At 43.5% G+C, this 24,978-nt stretch overlaps 1 long non-coding RNA gene across 1 annotated transcript in view; it reads left to right on the top strand.

The window, feature by feature from the left end:
• Window positions 1–16,185, top strand: part of LOC120399506 — a 51,395-nt gene extending 35,210 nt beyond the window's left edge. The window contains exons 2-5 of the long non-coding RNA XR_005595200.1: window positions 8,509–8,548; window positions 11,986–12,087; window positions 12,277–12,355; window positions 15,978–16,185. This is a non-coding gene — a long non-coding RNA (uncharacterized LOC120399506). The remainder of the gene's footprint in view (window positions 1–8,508; window positions 8,549–11,985; window positions 12,088–12,276; window positions 12,356–15,977) is intronic.
• The last annotated feature ends 8,793 nt before the right edge of the window (window positions 16,186–24,978 follow it).

The following is a 24,978-nucleotide window of genomic DNA, read 5'->3' as shown; positions in this document are numbered from 1 at the left end:
ACCTGCAACTGAAAGGCAGAATTATTAGGTTTACCAGAGCTCACCTGTTTTACTTAGCGCTAAAACATTTACAGATGATTCCTTCAACCATTCACCACCTCTCTTGCCTTATAACCTTTCTGGATAAGATCAATCAATTATTCACTTAGGGCCTGATCCAAAGTCCACTGAAGTCAATGGCGAGACTGCTGTTGGCTTCAGTTGGCTTTGGATCAGTTCCGTAAGTAGGTTTGGGGCTGGCAGTTGTGAATGGTCTTAGCATCTTGCAGTTGACATCTGAACAATATACCACCTTCCTTGCCTTAAAACAGCTGTCATGTTGCAAGGCACCAACATGATGATGAATCTCTAAAATGTGATTTAGGATCAGAAGCAATCTGGGATTTTGTCATTGGCAGAAATGCTCTATCTGTTTTGTCCCCAGAAGGGATTAGGGATGTTTTCTGGCTAACTTGCCAAAATAGTGTTTGTTTTTATTGCCTCGGCTGATAACAGAAGGACTGATATTAATCACCTGAGTTTTGCGATTTGGCTAGGAAGCTATATGAGGCTAATGGCCACACAGCCCCAAAGAAAAGAAGTCAAGCCTTCTCCTTGCCATCTCAAAATATGATAGGTAAAAAGCATTTAACATTACTGAATAAGTATTTACTTATAGCACTTATTCACACTTTTCACACCAAAAACACGTTAAAAAATGCTACCAGCTCTGTCAATAGTAATTGGAACATGAGTATATTCCTTAACATTCACACCATTTGGTCATGGTTGTTGCTTATATTAAAAACTAGGGAGGGGGAAATTGGTTCCTATAAGATTTAAAACTCACAAGTATCTTTTATTCCAAACTCAAAAGAGTCTCAGAGGTTTGAAAAGGTTTGGGTCCCTTTTCTTTATTGTATTTAATTTTGGTGCACTTCTTGCACATGATCTTAGCTAGGACTGGAAAAAGTACTAAAATATTGTTGTAGTGGAATTTGCAGTGCATCCAAAACCAGGAAGTACCAGTAATCTCAGAACAGAGATCTCTTCTACGATTCCTGCACCTTTGACCAAAGATTTTTATAAAGTAGCAACTTTTCTACTGGGACTGGACTGAGATTACTGAATAGCTGTCAGGATTAAACAATTTTTAGTTGCTAACAGTGCGAGCTGGATTTTAACTGACAATCCCAGTATCCTATTAGCTTTGTTATCCTACTGCCAGTTCTCCTAAACCAGGGATTCTCAAACTCCATTGAACCACGACCCCCTTCTGAGGGGGGACCGAAGCCTGAATCTGCCCAAGCCCTGCCACCCTGGGTGGGGGGTGGGGTCAAAGCCAAAGCCCCACTGCCCTGGGGGAGGTGGGAAAGGGAAGCTGAAGCCCAAGGACTTCAGCCCCAGGCAGGGGGCCTGTAATCTGATCGCCCCACTGCCCAAGGTTGAAGCCCTCAGGCTTCGGCCCCAGACAGTGGGGCTTGGGCTTTGGCTTCAGCCCCTGGCCCCAGCAAGTCTAAGCCGGCCCTGGTGACCCCATTAAAAAGGGGGCCTGACCCACTTTGGGGTCCCGACCCACAGTTTGAGAACCACTGTCCTAAACCATCCAGTTGCTGCTGACGCAGCCTATAGGATTAAATTGAATGGATGAATGAAAAATCCACCCTCAGAGTGTTATCAAATATCTTGTTTGTTATAGCAGGGAAATGAGACATGTGGTGAGTGAATGACACTTGTTTACTAGACTCCAGTAGTCACATGTGTTCAGAAATATAAGTAAAAATGAGACCATTAAGAAAATGTATGTTTCTTCTTACCTCTGGTTTCTTAACTCTCTTTAAAGTGGTTTTCTCTTTCAGTGAGTGCCTGTGGTTTTAAGCCTAGCAAACTCTTCAATCTCCTCTGCATGCATTTTGATGTGCAGGTTGGAAAGACGTGAGACTGTAAACCTGACTTCACCTTTCTTGGCTGGTTTTGCTAGCAGAAGTCATATATCAAGGTGATTTCTTTATTTCTTCTACCTAGAGTTCTGGGAACCAGAGGGGAAATGGAACGCCAAAATCATAGTTCAGATATGCTGCTTTTCTGTTTTAAGCCATTGAATGAAAGATCTACTGCGGTCAGCCCCACATCCACATGAGTAAGGTCAGGTCATGGTGTGACAGTATCCCAGATTTTTGTTTCATTAGATTTTAGTCAGCTTTTATGTAGAAAGCAGCATTTCTGTGACCGCTCCTTTTGTGATCTTTCTAGAGCAGAGCAGCAGGCTAAAAGAGAAGACTTAGTGCTGGAAAGAGGGAGTGGTTGCCTGAAGGGCTTTGGAAGTTCACTGCGAATCAGCATCCAAATATTCAGAATCATAGAATATCAGGGTTGGAAGGGACCTCAAGAGGTCATCTAGTCCAACCCCCTGCTCAAAGCAGGACCAATTCCCAACTAAATCATCCCAGCCAGGGCTTTGTCAAGCCTGACCTTAAAAACCTCTAAGGAAGGAGAGTCCATCACCTCCCTAGGTAACCCATTCCAGTTCTTCACCACCCTACTAGTGAAAAAGTTTTTCCTAATATCCAACCTAAACCTCCCCCACTGCAACTTGAGACCATTATTCCTTGTTCTGTCATCAGGTACCACTGAGAACAGTCTAGATCCATCCTCTTTGGAACCCCCTTTCAGGTAGTTGAAAGCAGCTATCAAATCCCCCCCTCATTCTTCTCTTCTGCAAACTAAACAATCCCAGTTCCCTCAGCCTCGCCTCATAAGTCATGTGCTCCAGCTCCCTAATCATTTTTGTTGGCCTCCGCTGGACTCTTTCCAATTTTCTTGTAGTGTGGGGCCCAAAACTGGACACAGTACTCAAGATGAGGCCTCACCAATGTTGAATAGAGGGGAATGATCACGTCCCTCGATCTGCTGGCTATGCCCCTACTTATACAGCCCAAAATGCCATTAGCCTTCTTGGCAACAAGGGCACATTGTCGATTCATATCCAGCTTTTCGTCCACTGTAACTCCTAGATCCTTTCCTGCAGAACTGCGTCCTAGCCATTCGGTCCCTAGTCTGTAGCAGTGCATGGGATTCTTCTGTCCTAAGTGCAGGACACTGCACTTGTCCTTGTTGAACCTCATCAGGTTTCTTTTGGCCCAAGCCTCTAATTTGTCTAGGTCCCTCTGTATCCTATTCCTACCCTCCAGCGTATCTACCACTTCTCCCAGTTTAGTGTCATCAGTGTATTCTGAGGTTCTCCCATCAACAGCAGTAATACTTAATACTGATTGTGTGATTTACAGTGTAATATTCTGCTGCCATGTAATGCAGTTGTTTGCTTGCCTGGGAATAACCTGTAGGCAGGAGCTTATGTACCTGAGAAACTATTCTAGTTAGAGAGACTAAGGCATGAATTTACTTGTAATAGCCACAGATGCTAAAAGAATTGCACCACAACTACTACTTCAACACTCACCCAAATGACCGGCCATCACGATCGTTCGCCATTTAGTCCATTCCTCTGGGGCTGCAACGGCCTAAGGGTCCAACATCAAGACAGACTTGATGAACCCGTATAATAGGGGGTCTGCCTCTGGGCTGCCTCCACCCCTCGGTTGGTGGAATTTTATCTCAGAGAACCCTGAAAATGATGGTTAACATAGGCAGCGAAGATACAGGACAGGAGCTGCACCTAGCTACCCGAGGTGAAGGAAGTCGCTGAGAAAGACTCAACAGCTCAGGCCGCATAGCATGAAGCCAGTACTGGTAGTCCAGGAAAAGGTTTGTGTTACTGAGCCTGTCTCATCCCAGTGGGATGAGGTGTTCTTTGGGACAATCATTCACTCTTGTAACCACAACTGACAATAGCATTTCTCCAACATCTAACTGCCTATGTTTTCAAAACTTCTAAGGCTGTCTGTAATAGCACTACTTGATGACTCCTGATAATATTGCACAGATTAACATGCTCTTAGCTGGAATGTGAGAACACCAAGCAGAAACCTAAGAACTGCGGAGGGTTTTTACTTCAGACACATTCTGTGTCCCTTACCTTACTGTAAAGGAGTCTGAGTGTCTTAAAAACCTCACTACCAGAAAAGCATAGGATCAGGGCCAGTGCAACCATTAGGCAAACTAGGCGGCCGCCTAGGGCGCCAAGATTTGAGGGCTCCAAAAAGCGGTGCCCAAAATGTCTGGGATGCTCACCTGGCGCTGCGGCTTTGATCAGCTCCAGCCGGCTGGGAAGTGATGTCATTCCTCCTTCGGCCACCGGGGGCGCTGCTCCCTGCTGCTCTGGCTCTTCTCCAGGGCCCCTGCCCCTGCTCAGCCCGGCCCGCCCCCACTCCCCTGAGCTCTGCAGCAGGGCCAGCCTGCACTCACCGGCGGGGGGAAGTGCAGAGACCCAGCCCCAGCCATGCCACTGGGGAGTGCTGGGGGGTGGTTCCCCCTGCCCTCAAAGCCAGTGTGTGTGTGTGTGTGGGGGGGGGGGCGGTGTAGGGCCCCAGAATATCTATGTATGGCCCTGGTACCCGCCACCCTGCCCACAGCCAGCCAGCCCCGCACCCCCTGTCCTGCCTTCAGCCAGCCCTTGCTGCACCCCCTGCCTGCAGCCAGCCCCACACCCCCTGCCCTGACTCTAGCCAGCCCCACACCCACTGTCTCCAGCCAGCCCCTGCCGCACCCCCCTTGCCCTGTCTCCAGCCAGCCCCACTCCCGTCTCCAGCCAGCTTCTGCCGCACCCCCCTGCCCTGCCCGCAGCCAGCCCCGCACCCCCTGTCTCCAGCCAGCCCCTGCTGCACCCCCTGCCCTGCCCGCAGCCAGCCCCACACTCCCTGCCTCCAGCCAGTCACACACCCCCTTGTCTCCAGCCAACCCCTGCTGCACCCCTCTGCCTGATGCCAGCCAGCCCCACACCCTGTCAGGTCATTTATTTTCATTAAATATGTAGACTAAATAATGAAATTAATAAATTTTCAAGCCGAACGTGTATTAATTCTAATGAACAATGCCATATTATGCAGTATGCATTTTTGAAAGTTTTTATAATCGATGCTTTGCGGGGAGGGGTGGGGGGGAGGGGCGCAAGGTGGATGTTTCGCCTAGGGCGCAAAGTATCCTTGCACCAGCCCTGCATAGGATTGCTGAGTTGCAGGAACTGCAAATAGTTATTGCTTATCAACCATTTTCTTTGTGGGGAGGAGGAACTGGAGAAAAAAAAAGCTATTAAACTATGATATATATGCACCGCAGAAAATGTTTTGAGTGAATACCAAAAATAATAATGAAAACCTGTCCAGCTGTCAATGCAAAACCTGAAAAGTCAAATGCTTTTGCAACATTAATGTGTGCATTATAACAGGTGATGGGACCATCACATCTGGAAGCCTTCAGGATGATTCATACCCTTTTTTCTTTCTAACTCTGTGGGGGTTTGGCACCTCTGTGTGATTAAATTCAAATATTGGCTGCAGTTCTATGGCTGAGCACGTAACAGAGCAGATGAAGAGACAGGTCTGTGTAGGCATCCGTAGCTTTTTCAATGGACAGTCTCAAACTTTTTGCTTAGATGACGAGGATCCAGAGGAATTTTTGATAATCATCCAGAAGTTGTCTCTCAGAAGTATATATCCCCAGAAATGTCCATAGGGAACAGACCTGCCTTTTCCTTAACCAGCCATAGAGATGGTAGCAACATCCAAGTGCAGCAATATCAGAATATTACAGAGAGGCCAGTGCTAAAATATCCTGGGCCTATTTTAATGGGTTGCAATGTTTTTTAAGCACTTTGCTTGGGAAAATGGTTGGGCACAATCCCTTCAGCTTTAGCAGTTATGAGAATGGATATGTCCTGAAACATGGACACAGACACTTTAAAAACATGCATTTTCAATATTCAGTATTCAAGAAACACCTGGGTTTCACACTGGTTCTGCCTGCAACCAGTCGTTCCTTTTCATAAAATCATAACGATTATGGAGGAAAAATCCCTTTTAAGTTTTCTAGTCCATCCCCTGACAATGCAGGATTGTGCCTTGCAGTATATTTTATATTATTTTTCCCAGTGTAATTAAAAATCTCAAACAATGGGATTTCCACCATTGTCTTTGAGAGACTATTTCTCACACTAACAGATAAATATTTCTGACATTGTCTAAATTTTGACTTTCTTAATGTTGTCATTATTTCTAGTTATTCCCCTTTTACCATGCTAAATTTATCTCCCGTCCTTGCCATTAATGGTCTGCGAGCATCTGTCAGAAGTAAACACACGTCCCCTCAGTTATTACTTAGCAAAGCTATACATAACAGTATTTAGTTTTTTATTTTTCTCCCATAAAGCAAATGAGTACCTCCTCCCCCACCCAGCTGCTTAAAAAGATGGTCCTTGCCCTGAAAAGCTTAGTGCTTCTTAAAACAGATCATAAAAAACATTAACCTACAGCCAAAAATAGTCATCACCAAGAACAGCTTCTAAGGAAGAGTTTCCCTTCTCCTCCTCAATAATTCACTTCTCTCTCTCCCTTTGCAATAATCTTTGAAACATTTTCTGTGACTTAAATCTCTGTTTCTGTCATCTTTGAGGCCATTAGTCTGCTGTTTGAGCCCTAGTTTTGGTGGAATGGACCCTTTTCTGTGGCTTTAGTTTCCTGTCAGAGTCCATTCAGTAGATTATGGATCGACACACTATCAGTAACAGCAACTTCTTGGTGAAACTGGTAAAAATTATTCAGAGAACTTGAGGCACAGTGTTAACAGTGGTATGTATGTTCCAGCACCTCTGTAACAGTGAACTTGCACTGTATACCAGGAAGGTCATTTAAATGGAACTTGGGTACTTGGAAATGGAAGAGAGATGGCAGCTTCTTTGAAAAACTGATGAACTGCAAGTAAAAAGGAAATTATTAAGCATTCCCAGACTTTCATAGAGAAGCCAAGCTGGAAAGATTCTACCTGTCCACAGGACTGGGGTGAAAGTGGGAGGCTGTAAAACAAATTGAGGGAGAATTTGAATCAGGCAAGCAGTGTGTGAACACAGATGAGGGCGTAAATGGTGCCTAAGCCTCTGACGAGGCTAAACTAATTAATCAAAACAGTGGAAACAATTTTAGTTTTCCACTCTTATGGCATCATTAAAATAGGAGGGGGGGGGGGAATGCAGTAGGGAGGAGAATGAGAGAGACAGGGACTGCAAAAATAAAACCACAACATAGGTTAAACTTGCTTGTAAAAGAAACCATACAACAAAAATCCAGTACTCTGGAAGAGACAAGTATAGGTGGAGGCAAACTTCAAGATGGTGTGAAAAGGACAGTACTGAGACTATCATTTCTCTCATTGAATTCAGATACAAGCGTATGATTAAAGTTCATAGTTATCAGCGGCTCAAAGTGAACTACTCACGTTGACAGAGGCCGTGCAGAAAGAAAACCCTGTCACTGACACTTTGGGCTATATTTTCAAGTAGTTAGTAGTTTACTCTTCTTTGTAATCCTGAAAATTTAGAAACTCACAATTTACTCTTTCAGAGAATTCATAGATACTCATGTGGTTAATGATTGCTATTAAAAGGCCAACAGTTATCAAACGGTAGTATCTGAGATACTGGAGCTATCTCCTCCATTTAGAATAGTGAGAGGGTCTCTAATGCAAGTCCCCACGAGCAAAGATGATGTTTGACCAGTTAGTAGGAAAGAATGTGGAAAAATATTTAGGATAAAAAATTTTTATAGCAAAATTCAGCATTTTGTTGTCATTTATGGCCTCTTCACTGAATACCTGAAAGTAATGAATAAGTATAATGCACCTTTATCTAAAACTATCATGGCAGAATCAGAATCTTTTAGCTAAAAATTGTTAAAATAAAAGTTGCTCTTTACATTTTTTTGTCAATTCCATATGCTGTACTGTATATGATTTCAATTTTAGGCTCAGCATTTGTTCCAGCCTTCAGCAATGTGTATCACAGATGTGTTTTAATGTATTTCTTTTACAACGGTAAGGAATCTACAGCATCCAGTCATTTCTGTGTCTGTCTTTTTTTCTGGTGTTTTTTTTAAAAACCAGGACAACCTTATTTTTAACTTTACCAGTAAAAATATAAACTCAAACTTGTCAAATTTTCATTCTCCCCAAAAATGATCTTTGAGGTCTAACTGCCAGCACTGTTGTGGAAATACTTGATGGAAATATTTCTTTCTTGACAGGTTTCAGAGTAGCAGCCGTGTTAGTCTGTATCCGCAAAAAAAAAAACAAAAAAAAAACCAGGAGTACTTGTGGCACCTTAAAGACTAACAAATTTATTTTAGCATGAGCTTTCGTGAGCTGCAGATAAATTTGTTAGTCTTTAAGGTGCCACAAGTACTCCTGTTTTTTTTTCTTTCTTGACAGTGTGTTAGAACCATTTTTTAGCACAGAACTAATATTAATGTGTAACTTATCTTTAAGTCTTCAGCTTTGTGAATGTTCAACCATCAAATTATCTGTAGAATGTGATTACACAAGCTATATTCTAAACATACAGAACCTGTCCTTTTTCTTTACTAGATTTCCGGAAGATAACATCTGAAATGAGTGTTTTCCTTTGGTAAGTTTAGCTTATAGACACACAGTGTGCTTTTTTCCCCACTTGCATCACTAATCTATTATTTTTAGAATGTGCTGAATTGTCTGTACATGCAAATTTTCACTTGTACGTGAAAATATACCGGGCAACCTTTCTTGGCTAAATGCTTTGAAAAGATATCACTATGTCTGGATGAAGGTTGTCAGATAAACCTATATCTGAAGGGAGATAGGTCTTGAAATAATAAATATTAATCTAATGATCTGATAAATCGTGGTTGAAAGAAAAACTGACATGATACATCACCAAAAATTCTATTTGAATCAGAACCATTTGGTTAACTTTTACTTCTTTAAAATTTCACATTCTCTTTCCCCTGCCCCCACCAAAAATGACTTGGCTGCTTTGTCCATTGCCGGGTCTGGATTTTGGGACTTGCCAATCAGATCTGGAAGGAAGATGTAAGAACCATGCAGCAGGCACAAGTAAGGATAATCTGCCCCCCACGTTAGGTCTTATCTTGGTATCTCATAGAGATTGGCTCAAACATGAAGCACAAGGCACCTTCCAAAAATTTGTTGTAATTAATTATAACTCTTGATAGCCATATAAATATTCAATCTTATTTTGAATCTTGTTGAGGCTTTGGCCTCAACTTTCTGTGGCAATGAGTTACAAAGTTTAATCCCACGTTGTATGAAAAGGTATTACCTTTATCGATTCCCCCCCCCCCATCTTTTAATTTCATTGAATTTCCCCTTGTTCTGTTTTTATGATACAGGGAGAACAGACATTCCCGATCTACCTTTTCTAGACCAGACATTAAATTGAAAAGCATGTAGTAGGGTTGGCCAAACGATCTGTGTTGAAAATTCCATTTGACATGAAGCATTTTTTTCGTGAAAAACTCAGTATTCTGCAGAAAAAAAAATATTTTTTGCTGAAAAATTGAAGGTTTGAAAAGAGAAAAGTTCTCATTTTTTGCCAAAAATCGAAATATTTTTGCCAAAAATGATTTGGATACGGTTACTCATGAGAGCTGTAGTTCAGTTGCCTCATATCCTCATTCTCCTCTATAGGCCAGGCTCCCCAGCTGGACTTCATTTCCCATGAGGCACTGCAGCAGTATTTCTGAATCAAAACATTATTGTATTTTAATTTGTCTCTGCAAAGTTACAATTTTCTGTTTGGGTGGGGGCAAAGGGAGGGAGTGGGGGAAGGGAATCTTTTCAACCAACCGTATCATACACCTTTTGTTCCTCTAGTTAAGATTAGCTGCTGTTAAAATCCCGTGTACTCTCCAAGGTCTTGTTCAGTGCATTATAATCGCTAATCAACAGCGCTACGATTTTCACAGAAGTGCTAGAACCATTTTACCACCAATTAGCTGGCAGGAAAATTCAGTGAGTCCTTCAGAGAGCAAAGCTTTCATGAACTACAAATCCAAGGCATTTGTTGGCTTTTGCAAAAACTTGGCATCAAGCTAACTGTTTCAAGTCCAAGAGTAATTTTCAGTACTACAGTATATAAAATCAACCCTCTAGTTTCTTGTAAATACTGGCACAGAAATAAATCTGTGAAAAGACAGGTTTTTTTTTTTTAATATCAAAAGTGGAAAATGAAAGTGCTTGGTGCAGATGTGCACAAGATCAAAGTTCTGTACAATTGTGTCTTTTCCAAAATTGGTCCACTTCACCAAAATTGCACAAATTTTATGATTTTTTTTTGTATGGAAGTTGTCCCCTTCAAGTGAAAGGGTCAACTTCTCTGCAAATGTTCATGTCAAAATTATTCACACCCTCTATGTTTTGCAGAAAAAAGTGGTGTGATGTCTTCCAAAGTGAAATGGTGACAAATTTTGTGAGAAATTTCCCAGAAAAAAAATCACTATTTCTTCCACCTCTACTGCTGAGGAAGCCAGATAAGAGTCTGGCATTAGAGAGGGAAGGCAAACTGTTTTGGATTTTTTTTTTTTACTGTTTTATTTTTAAATTTTAATTCTGAGTAGGATTCTTGATCAATTTCATGCCCCTTCAAAATAGAAAAATGGAGAGTCTGTTTCTGATCTCACTTAACTCTGGTGTAAATCAAGAATAACTTAACTCCATCAAAGTCAATGGAAGTACACTGATGTAAATCCAGTGGGTATGAAATCAGAATCAAAGCCTTTAACTTTCTTTTATTCTACACACCCAGCTCGTAGTGACAGCATGAGAACTGTTCATGTAGATAAAGGACAATATCTGGAGTAATTCAAATTTTGAATCCTATTTAACTTTGATACATGTAAATGTTACCTTTTGGCTTTCAGATCCCTTTATCTATAAGACTGTATAACTATCACAGAATTCTAGTCCATGGCAGTTTTGTTTCAGATCTCTAACCTGGCATTTACCATTCTTCATTAAAGCTTTTATTAGATGGGTTCAAAGCGCTTGATCCTGCACCCATAGGTAAGGTTGCCATTGACTTCAGAGGGGCAGGATCAGGCACTAAATGCTTATTAAATCTTTTTTTTTAATGGTATCTTGGTGTGGCAAATGTGAGGGTGTTCATTTATTGATAGCTAATGGTAAGGATGGCTTTAGCGAACCATGTGGATAGTAGATCTATGGGATTGTGTTTAGATTTTGTACAGGATTCAGATGCCATGGCAATGGATGCAGAATAAATCCATATATACAGAGACCGTAATATCCAAATGCTTCACAAACACACATTATTTTTTCCAGACAACTCCCCTATGTGGTAAAGTAGTAGTATTATAGTCCACACTTCACAGATGAGGAATTGGAGGAAAGAGGTTAGCAGATTTGCCCAGGGATCACATGGGTTGTCTGTCAGAACAGGAAATTGAACCCAGATCTCCTGGGTTCCAGTCTAGTGCCTTAATCATAAAACCATCCTTCTTCTTTCTAGGCTTTTGGTTTTTCAGACAACAGGCACCTTCTTCTCCCCTGCCTTACATCTATAGTATATTCATTTATACTTGTGCATAGGGGTGTAAAGTTCTACCAGATCAGAATGGTAGCAGTTTACACTCACTGTGCACACTCTTTGCACAAGTATAATTAGTGACAAAGGGTACAAGATGGCAGAACCAAGCCTAAGGTCTTTGCTGTTCTAGATATGAGTTAACCTGTAGTGGTCTTCCCTGGATGTGAGTTTATTAACCACACATATATTGCCAGGGTTCTGGAATGGCTGAGGAGAGATCTAGGGTTATTTCTTGTGCTTCTGATTCAGCAACATGCATTACAAATTACAGGACATCAGACATTAATTGCATTATTAAGATGAGCATTTTCATGTAGAGTTTTTGGCTTAAGAAGAAATTTTGTGATTTATATATTCTTTTTTGATTTTTATCTTATTGGTTTGATTAGCCATTTTTTCCCTTCCTCTGAAACATTCATAAGTTACAGCTAATTGGCAAAAAGCTGCGTTTTATCTTTCAGCTCCAGTTCTGTCAAGCTGATCTACAGCAAGTTATGATCTGAGCCACTGAATCTTTAGTTATATATTGCAAGACAGCCCAGAAGAAGTTAGTTTTATTAAAGGTAAATTGTGAACATAATTATCTGCATAAAACTAGATGTACTCACGGACATACATGTAGCAGGGGTAGCCATTTGTCCACGTAGCATCCAGTGTAGCTAATTTAAAATTCTATACACCACTATCTACTTGGCAATCACAGTCAAGATTAAAAGGCTTTATGGTTTTACTTTTTTTTTTTTTTCCAACAGTCTGGAGCCATGAGAAAACCTGCCATGCAGATGTGATCGCACAAAAAGCAGCAGCCTCTACTACCCCCAGCAACAGAATGTAAGCAATTGTGGTGAGGTAGTGAGCAAGTTTTAACCCCTTGCTGTTCATGTCTCCTGTTACGAAAGGGATAACGATTCTGATACCTTTTCCAATCACTGGGTAACTTTACACAGGATCTCCCTACCATGCAATTGCAGTCACTTCTCAGATGCAGGCAATAATCCTATTTTACACTTCCATAGCACTTTTCATCCTGAAAGATTCTAGAGCAGGGGTCTCAAACATGCAGCTCATGGGCCGCATGTGGCCTGCGAGGTTATTTTCTGTGGCCCACGAGCTCCTCGCGGCCCCCCTGCACCCAACCCCCTGCCCTGAACCTCTATTTCCCTCTCATAATACAGTGACGGCACCCACGTTAGGCTCCCAGCTCCTCAGTCATCACCTCTCTTGGGCAGAGACAGGTGTGTCTCTCTTATTCTTGACTTGGGTTATACCAGGCTGCACAGTTCCCTGCCTACACCATGAGTTCCCAGCAAGTCAGACTGACTAAACAGGGCTGCTTTGCTTCCTCCTCAGAGGCTATCAGCAGCATAATTGGCCATAGTTAAGTTACCACACAGATCTTCCAATCAAGCACATTTATTCTGAAGGTGAAAGCCTTACAGAGAAACATTAAAAACAATAAAAGAACCTGCCTGCATGCTAATAAGCTTAACAGAGATCACGCCAACTCCAACAAAGACAGTGGCAGGTGATCAGTTCTTCAAGCCCCACCTAAGAAGTTTTTCTGTGCTTACAAGTTCATAATAAGCTCAGAACAAGCACACCCATGAATCTGAGTCACTTCTGTATATGGTTTGGGCCTTTGATCTTGGTACTCTGGCAACAGGTAATAAGCAGACAGGGCATAGCTTCAAAGGGCTGGGTTTTGTGCATTTCTGGAGGTGGCGGTGCGGGGTGGAGTTTGCATTCATCCCCCTCCTAGATATTTCCCAGTAAATCAACTTCACATGTATTGTCTCAAACGTTCATTTTTGTCTGCAACATTGTTCAACATAATCCTTTGATCATCCAGGCCCACAATAATACATAACCTTTGCATGTAATACAATGAACTCCACAGCTATTTACATTTAATTCTGTAAGATCTCCTAAAGCCATTGAAGGAAATTGCCATAAATGTCACACTTTCAATTCCATTTTTCTACCTCAAAAAGATGGAATGGTGAATTTGACACTGCTGATTCCAAGCAGTGGTTTGGATATTTCACTACGCCCCCTCCATGTTTTTGTTTTTTTTCTCTCTGGTTTTTGAATCATTCGGATTCATGTTTTCAAGATTTTCTCCACAACCATGAGAGCTAGAAGGGGGTGGGTGGGGGGAAGTTAAAGTAAGCTAAGAGTCCATTGTAATCTTATGACTGTGACTCCAAGACCCATGATTTCATCACAAGAGTTGGCAACACTGCCAGGATACCTAAGCTGGCACTAGTAACAAGCATGAAAGCATTTAAAAAGAAACGAGGGGATCCAAGTTATCAGCTTTGTAGCTGTACGGTAGCTGGAAATTTCCTGGGCCTACCATGTGTACTTACTAAAACCCCGTACTGCAGGTGGGCAACGTTCATTCCTAGCATTACTTCACTGAGTCACTAGAGTCACTAGAGTTCCACCAAACCTAAATTTGGCCCAGTGGAGAAAGCCACATGCTAAACCCTGGCAATGATATATATGTTGGGTTAAAAAGACCCACAAACTTGGTGTTAGAGATCTCTAATTCATGTAATTAAATAAGGATTTCAGTTTGTCCAGGAAGCCTATGTATCAAGAGAAATTAGGATGAGCAGAAATCTCAGGTAACCATGCTCAAGTCCTCTATCTGCACAACACAGGGAATACTAGCTTCCAAACCCTACCCCAGGTATAGGGGGTAAGTAGCTCAGTCCCCTTGCTCATTCAGTCCTTGGTTTTTCTGCTGAGGCTGCAGAAAGATTGCTAATTAGTGCCAGGTGAGATAGTCTCCCCCCACCCCTCCACTCACCCTTCACACTTTCTTTGCAATTGAAGGGGCAGCAACTTTTCCAGCCGCTGCTAATTTTTTAAGCCAACCTATGACACCCCCTCAGGATGAGTGATTGGCCAATCCCAAAAGATTCCAAAGTTCAGTTTGGAGAAGCAGATGTTTCTCCAAAGTTTATCACATGATGTGAAGTTCTGTGATCTGGAAATTGGGCTAGAATTCTAACAAGGGCAAGCTTCCTCCTGAGTTTTCCTAGGTTTCTTAGTTTTAGCCAGGTCAAAAATATTGCAAGAATAGTTATTTTAATGATATTCAAATACTCTGCTTCAGATCCTAGGGAAAACCAGGTAGCACAGAAACACAAGAAAATAAAATCTCTAACCTCAAAAGGTTCTGTTTGTGTTTTAGAGGAAGGTTCTGATTCCATTTGTCCTTATCCTTTGTATACCTCTGATTTCTACATTGGGCCATAAATCTATAGCACCTTTGGACCTCTATCACTACAAGAAGATGTCATCTGTTATTCTTCAGTTATGAGATAAATAAGATTCTCTGAAACCTACAGTACTTGAGACCAACAGGCAGATTTTACTTTTAATGAGCCAAATTCTCCCTTCCTACACCTTCTCCCAAAGCCTGAATATATGTGCCTTTGAGCAAGGGACTTAAGAGGGCTGTTGGGGACACGACCTTACCCCCAAGCGAGTTGGTATACAGTTGAGCCTGTGAGTTGTAATGTCACCTGGGGACCTCTGTGCTTTACGCTGGTTTGATGAGGGAGATGAGGTTTTCTGCCTCTGTCTGCTGGCAGAGCCACTGGCTTCTTGGGGTATGTCTACACAGCAACTAGCTAGCACAGGCCAGCTACAGGTGTTTGACTCTGGCTTGCAGACTGTAGGGCTGTCTTGTTGCTGTGTAGGTTGCTGGGCTTGGGCTGGAGATTCAGGCCTTGGAACGCTGCGGGGTGGCATGGGCCAGCCATGGGTTTTTCTTTGCTGTGTAGACATACCCTTGGTGTCCCAACACTCTTTGTGCTGTTGCAGAGATCTGCACTACAGCACAGAGTTCTGTTGCACCCAGGCCTCGTCTGCTTCCTACCTCCTCTGTCAGGGCCGGCTCCAGACCCCAGCGGCATTTTGCCGGGAGGGCGGCAGGCAGCTCTGGCGGACCTCCCACAGGCATGACTGCGGGAGGTCCGCCGGAGCCGCGGGACCAGCGGACCCTCCGCAGGCACGTCTGCAAGAGGTCCCCCCGGAACCGTGGGACCGGCGACCGCCAGAGCGCCCCCCATGGCGCGCCGTCCTGCTTGGGGCAGCGGAATTCCTAGAGCCGCCCCTGTCCTCTGTGCAGTAAAATCATTGATGTTACACTCTATTTAGGTCCTTTTGTCCCGGCAGTGGGCATGAGGAGGTTGCATTTGAGCAAATATAAATTGTTTTAAGATTGGCCTGTTTAAGAAGGGCTTCGTTCCCCAGTCTGTCTGTTATCGTTATGCCTTCATTTGTGTTCTGGCAGCCAGTTTCTTGCTGCTAGACTGGTTGGCTTTGGCTTCACAGGAAAAATGTGGAAGACCATTTTTTCCACCCCCCCTTCAATAAAAGGTGTTGGGATTTGCTCTGAGCATCACTGGAGTTCCTAACACATGGCTTTTCTCCACAGGACTACAAAAATGTGAACACGGTTTATAGTCCATCCCCCTGGGGAAGAGAAGAGAGAAGCCACCACACCAGTGGGGGCAGAGCAGCTTGCACAAGGGGCAGGGAAAGAAGTCATTCTCCTATGCACAAAGGAAAGAGAATGTATTTTATAGCATTTCAGAGATTCCATGTTCCATGCAAATCAGCCTCGTGCCAAAAAGTAAAAATAAAGTCCCTCTTTCCCACTCCTGCCTGGCAGATTTTTTTCAAAATAAAAATGCATATTGGTTTCAACACATCTAGTATTAGCCTTCAAACACATCTCTCCAAAGACAGCTTTCTGAACTTCTGTTCGGGTTCCAGATAATTATCTCATGGGAAAAATGTGCAAACTATTGTGTAGAGAAAAGTCTGCATTTCAGGTATTTTATGATCTTTTTTCTCTCCTGTTTTTGTTTGAGGGGACATATGCATACAAACCTGTTCTTCACCTTTGAGGGGGCTAACCTGGTTCATGATGCTTGTTCCACAGCTGAAGTAACACAACCCTCTGTTGCATCATAATCATCTCCGCAGCAAAAGAAGATGTTGTCACAAGCAAAGGATTCTAACTTCTAACCCCGGTGTTGCCAACTTGCACAATTTTATCACCAGACTCATGATATTTGATGTTTATCTTAGGGTAGGTTGACATGGCATCTGGGAGTGAACCTCCCAGACGGGGCAAACAGACTTGTGCTAGCTAGTCTCAAGCTAGTGCACGAAGTATAACAGTGTGGATGTTGCAGCTCGTGCCACAGCTCAGGCTCTCAAGCCCATCTGATCCCCAGGTCTCAGCTCAGATGTCCAGCTCCTGGAGTCATTGGATGACAGCAGAATCTCTGATTTGATTTAAAGGGAAAGTACTTATCTAGTCTTCATGGCGGTGGAGAAAAGCTTAAAGGTTCAAAAATAAGAAAGGCAGCAGGAGTCCCAGCAGGAAAATGAGAGGGAGATGTACCAGGGCAAAATGGGGCTTCTCTGGCAGTAAACATCAATGCTGCAGATTCTTGTGGACCTACAAGTTCAACAATCATGGGCTCGCCTCCTTTGCAGTCTATGGAGAACTCCATTACAGCACCCCTACATCTCCCCTCAACATTCCTCATGGCATCAAGGGCTGCATCTTTACTCCTACCACTCCATCCTGGGGGACATTAAGGACAACCACAGCTTCACATACACTGACCTGTAAAAGCAACAGTTGCTGTATGTGTAAATGTGCAAAATGGACATAAATGTTCTTTCCCTGTGTTACATTCTGTTCCATTAATTTATTAAGTTTTTAGCATAATTTCTTTTAAATTGCAGAGATTTTTCTTTGCATTGGTTTTGTTACTGAATAAAATGTCTAGCAGTTCTGAAAGCAGCCACTTACTTTTTACTGCACTGCAGGACACAACTCAAAGGATCAGTGACATGATGTTCTAATCATAAATTTACAGCAAGCACTGCAAAATTAATAGGTGCATTGACAGTGTTATGTTCATAGATGTGCATCAAGCACCTCACAGTTCCTAATATGCCCCTAAACAGGCCAAGTAGTGCACGGTACACCACAATGCATTAGTGTGGCTCACTCTTAGAGTGCTATTTCAAAACCATATAGGTTCACTTGAGCTCTTCTAATAGCCCTTGTTTCTGGCTGTTCAAACTCAACAGGCAGCCACTCCACCTCTGCCCTCCACCCCAGCAGCAACTTTCCCCTTTTGCTTCACAGATATTATGCAGGACACAGCAGTCAGCTATAACCACTGGGATATTCTTTTTTTCCACTGAGATCCAATCTTGTGAGTAAACAATGCCAGTGCCTCTTCAATTGACCAAAAGCACATTCACTGTCATTCTGCACCTGCTGAGCTTGCAATAGAAGCTTTCCTTGGGGCTGGTGAGGTATATGTCTTCATGAGCCAGGGGAACGAGGGGTAGGCTGGGTACCCCAGGATCACTATTGGCATGTCAATATTGTATGGTAATTTGCCAGTTGGGAAAGAAAGTCCCTGCTTGTAGCTTTTTTTTTTTTCCTTAAAGATGTGTGTATCATGCACCTCCCTGGCCAGCCAGCACTGATGTCGGTGAGGTGTCCCCAGTGATCCACCAACGCTTGCGTAACCATGGAAAATTGTCTGTTGACGTATTCTGTGACAAGGTGGTCTGGTGCCGAAATAGGAATATGCATGCTGTCTATTCCACCACCACAGTTTGGGAACCCCATTGCTGCAAATCCATCCACTATGTCCTTCACACTGCATAGAGTCACAGTCCTGCATAGCAGGAGACGATGTATGGCACTGCACACTTTCCAACTCCAAAATGATTTCCCACTGACCAGTAGCAATCTGACATTGCAAGTTTCCACAGAGTGATAGCCACTCGCTTCTCCATTGTCAGTGCAGCTCTCATATTGGTGTCCCTATGCTGGAAGACTGCGGTGAGCTCAGCACACAGATCCAGGAATGTGGCCTTGTGCATCCAAACATTCTGCAGCCACTGCTCATCATCCTAAGCCTGCATTATGATATGATCCCACCAGTCAGTGCTTGTGTCTCAGGCCCAGACAGTTGCTCCATGAATGCCACCAACAACCTTGAATTGGTTCTTGCTATATCCTGCAGCAATCTGTCCTCCAAGAAATCATCACGTTCCCTGCTGATTTGGTTCTTCATATGGCTCTGCAAATACCAGAAGATTGTAAGTACTGTGCTTGCAATGCTTATGATAATAGTGAGGAGCTATGCAGGCACCATGCTCAAAGATGGGGGGGAGGGATAGCTCAGGGTACGTCTACACTACGGGATTATTCCGAATTTGCATAAACCGGTTTTGTAAAACAGAATTTATAAAATCGGGTGGAGCGCGGCCATACTAAGCACATTAAATCGGTGGTGTGCGTCCCTGGTCCGTGGCTAGCGTCGATTTCTGGAGCGTTGCACTGTGGGTAGCTATTCCCTAGCTATCCCATAGTTCCCGCAGCCTCCCCCGCCCCTTGGAACTTCCGGGTTGAGATCCCAGTGCCTGATGGGGCAAAAATCATTGTCGCGGGTGGTTCTGGGTAAATGTCGTCAGTCACTCCTTCGTCTGGGAAAGCAACGGCAGACAAGCATTTTGCGCCTTTTTCCCCTGGATTGCCCTGGCAGATGCCATAGCATGGCAATCATGGAGCTTGTTTTGCCGTTTGTGACTCTCACCTTATGTGTACTAGATGCCGCTCACAGAGGCGATTCAGCAGCGCTACACAGAAGCATGCTTTTGCTTTTGCATGACAGCAGAGATGGTTACTAGCCATATTGCACCATCCAAACCCTTCCATAAATTGGAACTGAGGATGATCATGGCTGCCAGTCCTTTTGTACCATTTGCTGCTAGTGCCCCTGGCCAATCAGCCAGGGGCGCAAAAGCCAAGATTGGTTACTAGCCATATTGCACCTTCCATCATTTTGTACCATTAGCTGCTGTCATAAGTGCCCCTGGCCGATCAGCCAGGGGCGCAAAAGCAAAATTTGGGAATGACTCCCTGAGTCAATCCCTCCTTTTTGGTATCTAAAAATAGAATCAGTGCTGCCTAATATAGGCAAGTGTGCTAGAGAACCACCGTATCATAGAACCAGAGAGCACAGCTGCTCTGTGTCAGAGCCTGCAGAAATTATCTGTATGCTATTCACAGGGGGTGCTCCTGTAACAACCCCACCTGTTGATTCCGTTCTTCCCCCAGCCTTTCTTGGCTACCGTAGCATTGTCCCCCCACTTGTGTGATGAATTAATAAAGAATGCAGGAATAAGACACACTGACTTGTTAGTGAGAAATGAGTGGAAGGCAGCCTCCAGCTGCTATGATAGTCCAGACAGGACATTAAGCAGTGTGTAGGAGAGAAGCCCAGCATCCCACTGCTAGTCCAGGGGCAACTGAATCTTTTCTTTACACATGAAGGGTGGGGGCTGATGGAGCTCAGCCCCCTGTTGCTATGATGAGGATGGTTACCAGCCATATTGCACCATCCATCCACCAGAAAAAATTAGGGCCAATAGGCTGATGACGAGGACGGTTACCAGTCCTTTTGTAGCATCAGCTGAGGCTGATCATGAGGATGGATTTCCAGCTTTTTGCACGATCAGCTGATGCTGATGATGAGGATGGATTTCCATCATATTGTACCATCAGCCGCCCATGGCGGGGGGGGGGGGGGAGCAAGGATGTTGGTGTTGAGTGCTGCACTATCGCGTCTATCTGCAGCATTCAGTAAAGATAGGGTGACATGTAAAAGAGTCAGAGGATTGTTTTACCTTTCGCTTCTGGGGGTGGGTGGGGGGTGGGTGAGTAGATTGCCAAGCTATGCCCTGACCCGCGGACACTGTGTTTGACCCTAGAAGCATTTGGAGCTCAGCCAAGAATGCAAATAATTTTCGGAGGCTGCAGGAACTGTGGGATAGCTTCAGTCCTCCAGTCCATGAGCATCCATTTGATTCTTTGGCTTTCCGTTACGCTTGTCACGCTGCAGTGCGCTGAGTCCCTGCTATGGCGTCTGTCTGGAGATTTTTAAAAAAGGATTCTGAATTTCATCTTCTGTAACGGAGCGCTGATAGAACGGATTTGCCTGCCCTTACAGCGATCACATCCGCATGGTCCATGTGGGAGCTCTTTTTTTAGTTTGATTTCGGACTGCATCGCCACCCGTGCTGATCGGAGCTCCACGCTGGGCAAACAGGAAATATTCAAAAGTTCGCGGGGCTTTTCCTGTTTACCTGACCACTGCATCCGAGTTCAGATTGCGGTCCAGAGCGGTCACTGGTGCACTGTGGGATAGCTCCCGGAGGCCAATACCGTCGATCAGCGTCCACACTAACCCTAATCCGATATGTTAATACCGATACTGGCGTTACTCCTCTCGTTAGGGAGGAGTACAGAAACCGGTTTAAAGAGCCATTAAAATCGATATAAGGTGCCTCCTAGTGTGGACGGTTGTGGCGTTAAATCGGTTTTACGCTCCTAAAACCTATTTAAACGCCTAGTGTAGACCAGGCCTCAGTGGTTTGAGCATTGGCTTGCTAAACCCAGGGTTATGAGTTCAATCCTTGAGGGGTCAATTTGGGGATTGGTCCTGCTTTGAGCAGGGGGTTGGACTAGATGATCTCCTGAGGTCCCTTCCAACCCTAATAATCTATGATTCTATGGCAGACAGCAAGGAAGGCCACATGGATCTGTGGGATTTTTAAAATATGCTAAAAAATTATGGGCTATAGATAACATTATGGGATGGAGACAATTGCATGTTGGGAGGTTGACCCCTTGCTCCCAGTCACCCCTGTGCAACTTGTTTCTGTCCCATCATGCATTGCCAATACTTCTACAAAAGACAACATGCTGGGATACCCCTCTACATAAGTACGCCTGATGAGTACATGCAGTGCAGATACAAGGAGTCAAGTATGTATGCAAACAAGTGATATACTCACTTGCTTGCCTATATAAACCTGCCCCTGGAAATTTCCACTACTTGCATCCGAAGAAGTGGGTATTCACCCACAAAAGCTCATGCTGCAAAACATCTGTTAGTCTATAAGGTGCCACAGGATTCTTTGCTGCTTCTACAGAACCAGACTAACACAGTTACCCCTCTGATACTCACTGTGGTAGCTTTATGCCCATGTAACTTGCATTGACCCAAGTTTGTAGTATAGGCATGGCCTAAAGTGGGCAGGCAGGAATGTTGGGTAAAATGTCCAATGACAAAAGTACCTTCATGGGGATAAAATGTGGGGGCTCATGGGCTCTTAAAGGTAGTGGAGGATGGCACACTAAGAACCAATGGCTGGAAACTGAAACCGGACAAATTAGAAATAAGACAATTCAAATTAGGAATAAGGCACAAATTTTTAACAGTGAGGGTGATTAGCCATCAGAGAAAACTGTCAAGGAAAGTGGTGGATTCTCCATCTCCTGATGTCTTCAAATCATGACTGGATGCTTTTCTGGATGATATGCTTTAGTCAAACCCAAATTAGTGGGCTCAATCTGGGTGACTGGGTGAAATTTAATAGCCGATGATATAGAAGAGATCAGATCAGATGACATAATGGTCCCTTCTGCCCTTAAACTCTGTGAATTCTGCTCTTTTAATGGAATTTTTTTTGTTAAGGGAGATATTTGACCTTCCCTGGGTGATTATTTGAAGCAGTTTAAATTAATAAAAAGCAAAGCTCACACTAGCCTTATTCAATAGTTTCTTTGTTCTGAAAATAGCTGTAAAGCAGCTAATAGCTGACCAGAATTATATGAAGCATTGTGTCAGGGGTCAGGGTGATAAACATGTACATGGACTATGGAGATGACTTTTCCATCTACCTTCCCCTTTGATCACAGGTGTGTTCTCTCATTCCACTTCAGTAACCAAATAAATTAACTTCTAAAACGAGAAATGGCTTGAAAGCTGATATAAAAGGACCTAGTGTCCAGGCCAATGCTAAGGGAGAGGAGAGAGCAGTGGGTATAAATTATACTGATTTCACAGTGTGGTACTGGCAGCATAATTTCCTGCAAAGGAGATAATCTTTCCTCATGATTCATTCGGCCGATGAGAGGCACACATTTGGCCAAAGAAAGAAAAAGACACACACAAAAATGACATGCTTGAAGGATCTCTGTGAAGATCTATAGTTCAGCAAATTTAACATTCACAGGAAGAAATATATGGTATATCCTGCCTATGGTATGGTGATGGCATTGTGCTCTGAGGGCAGGCAACCCAGATTCATGAATGTTATTGGGTTTCCTACTCAAACTAGGCTGGCATAGCCCTCTATTGTAGACACTGCATACACTGACAGAAGATGCTTTTCTCCTGGCGTATGGACACCACTTCCCTGAATGACATGTTGACTGAAGCACTCTTCTGTTGTCGGCATAGCAACATGTTCACTGGGGCTTTGGTTGGCATATTTATGTAGCTAGGGGTACCCCCCGCCACCCGTGGCCAACAAAGCTATGGCAGTATAAGCTTTAAGTGCAGACCAAGCCTCAGAAAGTATAGGGTAACATCATATTTTTCCCTTGGGGCTTCACAACTGTGTCCTGCCTGCCATTTCATGGCATAATATAGGGTTGGGCCTTGGACCCCACAGCTTATGCTATCCCTCTGGCTGATGGAAGAGTGCTTTTGTAAACCACATTAGGAGAAATTGGAGACTATAATATTATCTGCCATTGTTATGGTAGACAATAGCATGGTGGAGTGAGCATGGGACTGGGAGAAAGGACCTCCTAAGTTGTAGTCATGGCTTTGATACTGCTTGCCTGTGTCCTGTCTCAGTGGTTCTCAACCAGGGGTCTGGAACCCCCTATGGGTCTGTGAGCAGGTTTCACACGGTCCACCAAGCAGGGCCAGCATTATCAGGGCAGAAAGCTGAAGCCCCACTGCATGGGTCTGAAGCCCAGGGCCCTGATCCCTGCCACCCGGGCCTGAAGCTGAAGCCTAAGCAATGTTACTTTGCTGGGGGGTGGGTGAGGTGGGGTGGAGGGTGCTGTGGCGAGGGGCCCCAGGCAATTGCCCTACTTGTTACCCCTTAATGCCAGCCCTGGCTTTTGTACACAAAAACCCAGTTATTGTGGCACAGGTGGGCTGTGGAGTTTTTATAGCATGGGGCGGGGGGAGGGCTCAGAAAGAAAAAGGTTGAGAAGCCCTTCTATATACTGAATACTCTGTGCCTCCAGTTAGTCACCTGAAAAATGGGAATGATAATACATATTTCCTGCACTGGGGGAGTTGTCAGGAGTAGTTAATGATTGTACAGTGCTTTGAACATGTAATGTGCCATCATTTTTAAGTGTTGTTATTGTTGTGTGTAGTACTTAAGAGTTACTTTTACCATGTAAACAGAAAAAAAGTGTGTGTTCCTTTCACAAAAGCACAGCAATAATCCTTTTAAGTACAGAGATTTTTGACTGTACAATAAAATAAAATAAGGAGAATGGTGGACTCGCCTGCCATATTCTACTCTATTTGTGGCTTTGCTACTAGAATCAGTGTACCCTGGGCTGGACTGATTTCTTCAAGTTTTCAGATAGCTACTGCAATTTATGCTCACTTAGTGTGGCTTTTCTAATCGTATCATCTCACACTTACAATATCAAGGGGAATTAAATTAGGCAAATAAGCAGTACTGAAGGTCTAAGTGAAACTTTTCAAAGTCCCAGGATAATTTGTAGAGCTAAAAAGTACTGCTTGAGATCATTATCAGATAACCCTTGTAAGCATTTCTAAACATTGTTGTGAACACTTTTCAAATTGGATTTTGGTGTTTATGAAAACAAAGCATATAAAATAGAGACGCTGAAGCATTTTTAAGATGTAAAAAGACTTCAAAACATTTTCTAATTCAGCCAGATCCTGTAGGTCAGGCTCAGTGCCTAAATCATAATGCGCACTGTAAATCTCAATGCAAACATTGGGCTCAGCACAATGTTTAGTCACCAGCTGTCAAACCCTCCTAGCTCACATACAGTCTGGGCTTTGCAAGTTCAGAGAAAGCATTTAGGCTGCAATGAACTGTTTGCAGAGACCATGGTAAATCAACATTTCAGTAGTGCTGGTATATAAATCAGTGAACAGTATATTCCTTTGAGACTCAAACCTGTGCAGGAAAATCCACTCCAAAACCAGACTAGCAGAGACCTGATTTATGATTAATTGACTGTCCAAATTCCACTTTCAAGATCTGAAATACCAGAATTGTACAAGTACCTAGGAGACAATCTTCTGGGGTTTCACTGCCATCATATTGTTTGTTCATTCTTTTCTTTATGTTCTTACATATCTATATATGAGTGGGAAAGTATTTGGACGTTGAAGTTACTTACTGAATAAATATCAACAACAACATTGTACTGTAGGGCTGCACATGAGTGCTAAAATATCTGCTTTTATCCTTCCAGTGCTCCCTCCCATTGCTGTTTGTACCACCTGCTATCCACTCTACACTGTCCCTGGCCT

The sequence above is a fragment of the Mauremys reevesii genome, linkage group 2, assembly GCF_016161935.1.
Source record: "Mauremys reevesii isolate NIE-2019 linkage group 2, ASM1616193v1, whole genome shotgun sequence".
Lineage (NCBI taxonomy): Eukaryota > Metazoa > Chordata > Testudines > Geoemydidae > Mauremys > Mauremys reevesii.
The sequence above is the reverse complement of the archived record's forward strand: the minus strand, read 5'-3'. Positions and strand labels throughout refer to the sequence as shown.